The sequence below is a fragment of the Athene cunicularia genome (genome assembly GCF_003259725.1).
Source record: "Athene cunicularia isolate RWA chromosome 1 unlocalized genomic scaffold, athCun1 chr1_part1, whole genome shotgun sequence".
Classification (NCBI taxonomy): Eukaryota; Metazoa; Chordata; class Aves; order Strigiformes; family Strigidae; genus Athene; species Athene cunicularia.
The window spans coordinates 111,712,489-111,720,328 of record NW_020799091.1 but is presented as its reverse complement, the minus strand read 5'-3'; positions in this window follow the sequence as shown (position 1 = coordinate 111,720,328).

Genomic DNA, 7,840 nt, shown 5'->3' with positions numbered 1-7,840 from the left:
TGGAGCGGGGGGGAAAGAGACATGAATACAATTTTGTCTCCAAGTGAGACCTGGCTTCACCACCTGGGCTGAAAGGAAAAGGGAGGAGACAACTAATTCCATGATCTTTCTGGAGACAGGTTTCGTTGTCCCTATGTTGCCATAATACTCCTAATGCTGCATATGACTTAACCCCTATCTTCTGTGCCAACAGGGTCTTACCATTTTCTTTCTTTAGAAAAATAACCTTAGCACTTCTCCTAAGGTCTGGATTTACTTAGAGGAGAGGACAGCAGGGCAATCAACTCTTAATGTGGTGCTGTGAAATTTCCTTCATAGAAGCAAGTACTTCAGTATTCCTCAAAATAGGACTTTCATCTCTGAGATCTTCCAATTCATCTAAGTCTTGGCTGAATTGGGAAACAATTTCAGAAGTAAGTGGAAACAGGACTGAGACCCAACAGGATCATATACTCTTGCTTGCCTGGAAAATCAGGCCTAAATCATGAGACTTCACACAAAATAAATATTCTGAAATATAATTATTTAGCCAAATAGAAATGTATTGTTTTCTCAATTCATTTTTCCATTTTTCTAACTTTAACAAAATATGTAATCTGTTTTCTCATCCTAGGAAGGTCTGCTTCTGCCAAGAAAATGCAGATGAGGAGGGGCTTGCAGACAGTTCATCAAGAAAAGAAAAAAACCAAATCTACCATGTATACATGTGTAACTACCTGGATATTGTAACTGACTCATAGGAATGTGTTCCATTAAGCCTCCTCTTTTATCTTTAACTATCTCATGTGCTGTTTTAATAACTATTATTTTTGGCTAATTAAAGTTCAGTGAGGTCCCCATTTAGATAAATGTCTATTGTCAAATGGGAACGTTCACTCCCACCACGATTCCTATTTGCAAGGCTACTCACACACCCACCCAGCCATCAGACTGCTAGCTGTGTAGCCTGCCATAAAAAACATGTATCACAATTTCTTACACATTTGGTGCCATAATGACCTGCTACACTTCAAACAGACAACAAGCACAGAAACTCTCCTGGTACCCATCTCAGAACAACTCTACCCTTGTGACATGTATGTAAACAGGAACATTAAAGGACAAGCTTTATATATGCCTTGGTCTGGTACACAGCTGCATTTGTCAGAGCATTTAGTCATTTAGTCATGCTTATCTTTCAGCACTAAATATTCTGTGGTATGGACCCCTCACATACTTCGCTTAAGATGGGCTTAATATCAGCAGTCATATCTTGGAAGTCAGAAAGGTATCCCGCCAGTGACTTTGAGCTTTTATTTTAAGGGACATGACTAATAGCAATGTTGGAGTCTACCAACTCTTGACTGTGCCATGCACAGTGGTGATGCCATAACCCACCTGCAGCCCCTCAGCAGATTTGTCAGGGAACCTGGCAAATAGAGGAGACACAAATTGAGGTGTGTAGGGGGAAAGAGGGAAATTTGCAAGGATGCAACGTCTGCTCTCAGTCCACTGATGAGTCCTTTGGCAGTGGGTTGCGGGGGTGGGGATGGTTAAAAATCCTGTATTTCAGACCATGTATCAGTTTTGGAAGAGGCAGAGAACAGGTCACTCACTGTTACTCAGAACAGCTATAAGAGCACTACACGCTCAGATATAATTATAGAAAAGCAGCTGACCTGGTAAAGATGTGATACCTGAAGGTAACAAGTTTAAGAGAAACAACTGCAACATTCCAGAAAATTCTGAGTAACAAGAAAAAATAAGGTCTGCAGTGAGATTGCTCCTGATTTTTTTTTTTTTTAATCGAGCTGTACAGCCAACCAGATTTCTCTGCTACCCGTATCTTTTTTATGGATGAGTCATCTTTGTGCTGCCACTGCTCTCAGCTCCTTCCTTCCCTGTCTGTGGTATCTCTTTAATCCTTGCCAATATCTGCTACAAGGTCTGACCAGTCCCAACAACTGATCCAAGAACAGATTGTGAAAAATAATCCACAGCCAAGAGAAGATGCTAAAAACTTCTGTTTTACTTTTTCCTCCTCTTTTATTCAAGCATGTTAGCCCAGTACCTACCCCAAGGCCTCCTGTGCTTTATGCAAAAGACCAGATCCTGGCTACATTTAGCAATATAATAAAGAAACCCTCATTATTTATTGGATATGACATAGCATTTCCTACATTCCTGATTCACTCTTTGATCCCTCTTGTCAATTTATTTTAAAGAATTTTGCTATCTTAAAGGGTTGTAATTGGTACATGCTTTTCTTTTTTTTTAAAAAAAAAAAAATGCCTGAAACATCATTTATGTTCTTTATACTTTTAAGAGGTTCAATCAAGTTCACATTTACCAGACAGTTAAGAAATATTTATATTTGTTTTCTTTCCCTTCAGCAGCAAACCACTAATGCCTTACCATACCTTTATTACAGCATTCTCCTGTGAACTGCTCCTTTCAGTTCTTTGATCTTGAGCCAGCAAACAGCCTCAGTGTGTCACCTTGGTGTCACTGCAAGCTGTGATTGCAGGGCGGGCTGGCATTCTTTTTCTCTCATGCACATTTAGTAACTTGTCTTCACTGAAAAAAATTATCTAAAAGCCTTACCATCAGTTGAGTGGGTTTCTTTTGTTTGTTTTCTTTCCTGGCTGTCTTTTGCTTCCTTTCTTGTATGCTACTCTTCAGTAACAAGAAAGGTAAGTTTGATCAATGCTCTTTTACAGTGTGCTAAAGCATAAGTTAGGAGTCTTCTGTGTATGTAGATCTACATCTCTGCCAATATCAGCCAAATTTAATTCTGGAAGAAACTTGCAGAAGCTTTATTAGTCAACAGTACTGCATTTTTAATTGTGCCTGTGCACTTCGGGTGCTCACACTGGCAGTCCTGTGTTGTTACTGCCAACAAAGACATGGACCCAGTGCCCCATGATCAGTATCTCTGTGTTCCCCATCTCTTGGGTCGCTCCATGCTTCAGGATGCACAGGGATGCAGCTGCAGTGTATAATGAGATACTAACTGAATGTCAGGTACTTAATTAATTTTTTTCTATCCTACAAAGTTTTCTGAATATTTCTAAAATATTCCTAAAAATTCCTCTTTTGAAAACATCCTAGCATTCCTTCCCACTTTTAGTCTTTCTGCCACCTGCATGGACACTGAACAAATCTGCAGCATTCCTGTGTCTGATCTATAGCCAATGTAGGCATATGCAGAAAGTCAACAAGTAGAACTAAAATAGCACTTGAAGACATCCTGAAGAGGTTACAGAGTTTACTGAAGTGAACAAGTAAACAATGCTGGCTCATTCAAGCATCTATCAGCTACACAAGGAAGAAAGATACTTCAAGGTCTATGGAAAAAACACTAACTGATAGACCACTCTTTCACGCAAATCTGGTACAACTGAGAATGGCTGCCAAACTTTTGGCCAGGAAGGGTTCAGTCTAGTTTACAACGCAACAGCTCAGAAGCAGAAAGCAAGTTAACTTTGGCAAAGGAAAAGAGAGTGGTTAATGTCACCAGAAGACTGCAAGTTTAACTTGTGCCGGGCAGATGCCAGTCACTGGGCAATCAGTTTCAGGTCAGAAAATAGACAGAGAAAAAGGCTGTCACTCAAGTATGAAAGGCCACTACTTGTATTTTTCTGTACAAAGAGAGAAGGAAATAGCTTCCGGAAGATCAGTGCAGTCAGAGATAGGATCTATATCCTAATGCGATTTTTTTTTTTTCCTATGACTACATAAACATGAAAAACTGTTAATTTTCTTCAGTCATGTAAGCACCTGTCTCAAGTGGGAACATTTCACTGAATATCTGTGCTGGCTGGTCAAAGGTGGTATGTAACATAACATTCACATCATTAGGAACATGTGGCATTTTCATAAGATGCAAGCAGGGTCTTTTTTCTTGACCAAGCCCTCCACATTTCTGGAATTGCAATATCAAGGATAATTTTATCATTTGCTTCCAACATATTGGAGCCCATAAAAGAGACATCTGATCAGTACCCCAAAGCTTCAGCTAAGATTCGAAAACATACACAAATTAAATTTAATATACTTTTAGTTTCCTGAAAGGATACAAAAATGTATCATGAGTCAGACTGATATTAGCAAAGTTAATGTTTCTATTATTATGGCTATGTACAGTGTACTGAATCATCTTTGTAAGCTAAGGTGATTATTAGCAGCAGAGGTTAAAAGCACATTAAAATTTAAAAATTTGATTGATGATTTTCAACATCTAAATACAAAGGCAGTTATGAAAATCTATCGAGACTCTGGTCAGATCAAAGAGGTCCTACAAGATCTTGACAGTATGTCTGAGTACTGAATTGCTTGCTTTTTTTACTGTGTGTTGTCTAGAATATTGCAATTAAGTGCCATACAAACAGATTCTATGAACACTTTTAGAGAGAAAAGTGGTGTTTGGGCATCTATGATCCTTTAATAAATTTCATAATAAATGTACACATCTCATTGAACTCAAGCATCAGAACAGGAAGAGTTGTAAACACAACAAACAGGAAGAGAGCAATACATTTTGCAGATACTCTTTCATAACATCTCTGGGGAGAACACAGTGCTTGCAATAGCATGATTTAGTCATACAGGGAATGTCACAGATCTTCCTGATTTATCACTGACATCCATTTGAAATAGAGAAGGATGCTGACCATGTGTGTCTGTCATAGTAGGGGTAGTACATGGTCTCCAAAAAGTGGTGAGATAATGGCTTTTGCTAATTCTAGTCCATAATAATCTGCAGTACTACTATCCAAGGCTCAAGTCTTAGACAGTGTTCTGGTACCTTGTCATCCTTCCTTCTCAGGCCTGCAAAACACTTTTTCATAAGCAGCCTGTGGGCAGTACATGTCTTCTGACTTGGTGAGTCTTTCAGGAGCTCTGTCACGCAGTAAGCCCATGGGAAGGCTACAGAAAAAAATAAATGTTCTCAAAGAGTCATATTACTCATATCACCAGAATGGGAACAGAAGAGCAAATGCCACAAAATTACTCCAGACAGGTTGATTATGGCTAACGTATTGCTCTGGAGGTTGAAAAGGGCTTGGGTAAGGAAGAAGCTACAAGCAGCTAACGACATGAGGACCTCACTGCTGCTCAGTTATTTGCATGAAGGCCCATAAGAGCTAAAGGAAGGATACAGGAAGACATTTGATCGGGATGGAAGAAATAAAACCTTTATTCCTAGAAACATCAGGAAATGGCTTTTGAGCTATTCCTGCAAAATGCCTTTGTTTAACATGAAGCATAAAAAGGACATCTCTGTACAGATCAACACAGCTATCTCACAAGGAAAGATGAGTCATCCTTGGCACATAACACTGCAAGACAGAAGAAAGAAAAAGTCACAAATCAAGTACATTGCTATTGTAATTGATGCTTTACCCTTGTGAAAGTACAGTACAGGTGTGAGACATCTGAAATGGGCAAAATTGGATTTCTAAATGGGTCTATAGCCTTCTGCAATTTTTACATTTCCACTGTACTAGAGGTTTATGAGAATTTATTTTATAAAATCTGTGACCTCGGACTGAATCACCACTGCTATTTGTGAAGCGTGTCTTGATGCAGTCTGTTTTATTTTGGTTACATATCTAGATCTGTAGATTTTTTTTTGTGGCCATGATCTGCATTTTCTGATTGTTGTTGCTGAAATTCTACCACTGATACTAAGATGTGTTAGGTTCTAATATTCTCTTGTTTTACTGATAGGTCTTTAAATAAAACTTATTTTCAAAATCTATTCTTATGTCTTTTGACCATGAAACAAGCACTATTTTTTGAAGAGTGTTTCCAACCTTTTTTTGGTTGGAAAAATAATCATATGTATTATCACTACCTTAACTTCCTCCTTTATTGGGCTTTTTCCTGCTTGCTTGTGTCTGATCCTGCTAGACTGCAGAACACTACAAATGCCTAACAGAGCCTGGACTGCATCCCATGTACTTTTTCTTCCTGACCTCTGGTGGAGTTATCGTTTTTTTGTGATACATTAGTATATTTACAGCTACATCCAAGTGAAAGCATGCTCCTCTTTTTGCATGTGCAAATATATGTAGTTATACATAACTTGCTGTACCTATGCAAACACCCTTGTTCACACCTTCCTTCATATATATATATTTAGGTAAAAGGGGACCGACCGGTGGGGAGTTAGCAGATGCTGTACTGGTCTCCTATATGACCTGGTAGGACTGCCAGAGCTCTTTCCCTTTAACTTAAACTACTACATCTCATGCCCTTTTTGGCTCTTAAGCTACTACTTAAGCTACTACATCTCATGCCTTATTTGGCTCTTCACTACTGTCTCTGCAATGCCATTGACCTGAATATCCCTGTTTTCATTTCTGCCTCATGGAAACATCTGCTCAGCCCCTTAAACCATGCAGGGAGTAGGTTTTTATTCAGGTGTCAGAAAGGCTGTAGGATTAAACTACTTCAAATTTGCACATGGGTGCATGCAAGCCTAAAGAGATAAACTGACAACTTTTTGTGGAATAGAGAAGGGAATAAGAATTAGTGCTTGGATCATAAGGCTTTCAATGCAGGCAACCATAGACCTCACTACCAAAAGAAAAGTATTTGATATTGGGCACCAACTGTGCATTCAAAATAGAAAAGGCAGCAGGCTGCCTCTTGATGAGTTTAAGCATTCAGGGACACATTCTGTCTCCTTTTGTGCTCACTCTGATTAGTCTCTTACTCCCTTTATATTCCTGCTGTAACTGGGAGGGCAGAATGTGAGCTATACAGTAGCGACGTGGATGGCAGAATGCAGTCTGCAATAAGCCACAAAAAATACAATACCCCAAAAGAAAACAAAATTACTAGTATGGCAGTGAAGAAAACTGACACTACATAATCAAATGGCAGGATATAGGATTAAAAAAAAAAACAAACAAAACAAACCAAACAACAAGATAAGGTTATTATATTTATCATTTATTTGTGCTCTATTATTTTACTGCACCTGCCTGATATATGTTTTACTTCTTAGGATTTGTGGTAAGAAACTTGGATTACTAATCTAGATTTTATGACTAAATAATAGAGTCCTGAATACCTCTTTCCTGGCTTCACTGATATAAACAGTTTCCAAAGCTCTTCTCCACTCTTTCTAGTATATTTTCAATGCTAAACATTTGTTTTAAGCACACAGAGCTACATTGCCCGGCTCATACACTATGGGTTTTAATGTGCTTTAGCTTTTATGAATAAACAATTCTCCAGAATTACTTAAGCTGAAAAGCCACTTGCCTGAGCCTTCCCTAAATTTGTTATGATGTTGTTATATCCAAATGGATTGGTGTGACAAAAATGTGAATATTCGGGTCAGGGAGTGAGTTCAAATAATTTTTAAAGCTCACTCCAAAGTTGTAAGAGCAATCCTATTTAAAAGTGTTTGTAAAACTAGGTTACCCTTACAGTGACTAAAGTTATGAAATACTGCTGTCTTTTTAAGCACCACAGGGGATGGGTGCTAGCACGGCATCCCAAGAAATGGTAAATTCTTAATGTGAAGAATTGGATAACGCATCATTTCCAAAGGTTTGGGGGAGTGATATGAAAGATTGGAAAGCTTTAAAGGACACATCTGCAAAGCCAGCTACTGCATATCCTTGAGATGTTCATACAAGGACTCTGTGATGTACAATGCCAAAGGAAGAGAGATCTGTGGAGTCTGTTGAGACAAGGTACCTCTGTCAACGTTAATAAGAAGCAAGGTTATCTCACTGCTATGTTTGGGTCAGAAAAACACTGAAGTTTCTCAGAAGACACATGGCTAAAGAGATAATGAAGTAACTGAAGAGCTACCATTTTTCCCATAATCTCCCCAGTA